Source organism: Crocuta crocuta, unplaced genomic scaffold (assembly GCF_008692635.1).
Source record: "Crocuta crocuta isolate KB4526 unplaced genomic scaffold, BGI_CrCroc_1.0 scaffold327, whole genome shotgun sequence".
In the NCBI taxonomy this organism is placed as follows: Eukaryota; Metazoa; Chordata; class Mammalia; order Carnivora; family Hyaenidae; genus Crocuta; species Crocuta crocuta.
In genome coordinates this window covers 1,330,089-1,330,332 of record NW_027529176.1, presented here as the reverse complement: position 1 = coordinate 1,330,332, position 244 = coordinate 1,330,089, and positions in this window count along the sequence as shown.

The window sequence follows — 244 nt, the reverse complement described above, 5'->3', positions numbered from 1 at the left end:
TATCTCCGGAGCTGACCTCTTTCCCGGGCCTCGGCACCAGGTAGGAGTCAGGGAGCGGGTTCAGCCCGAGGCCACTGGCTGCAGAGCCCCTCCTGGCCTGGGGCTCCTGATGCAGCAACAGCCCCTTCTCCGGGGTTGTGGGGCCCTGTCCCGCACCCCATTCCTGCCCTTAGGGAAGCAGAAAGGGCAGCCTGCCCCGGGGCACTAATGGAGGGGACAGGAGGCGGCAGGCGGCCAGCCCAGC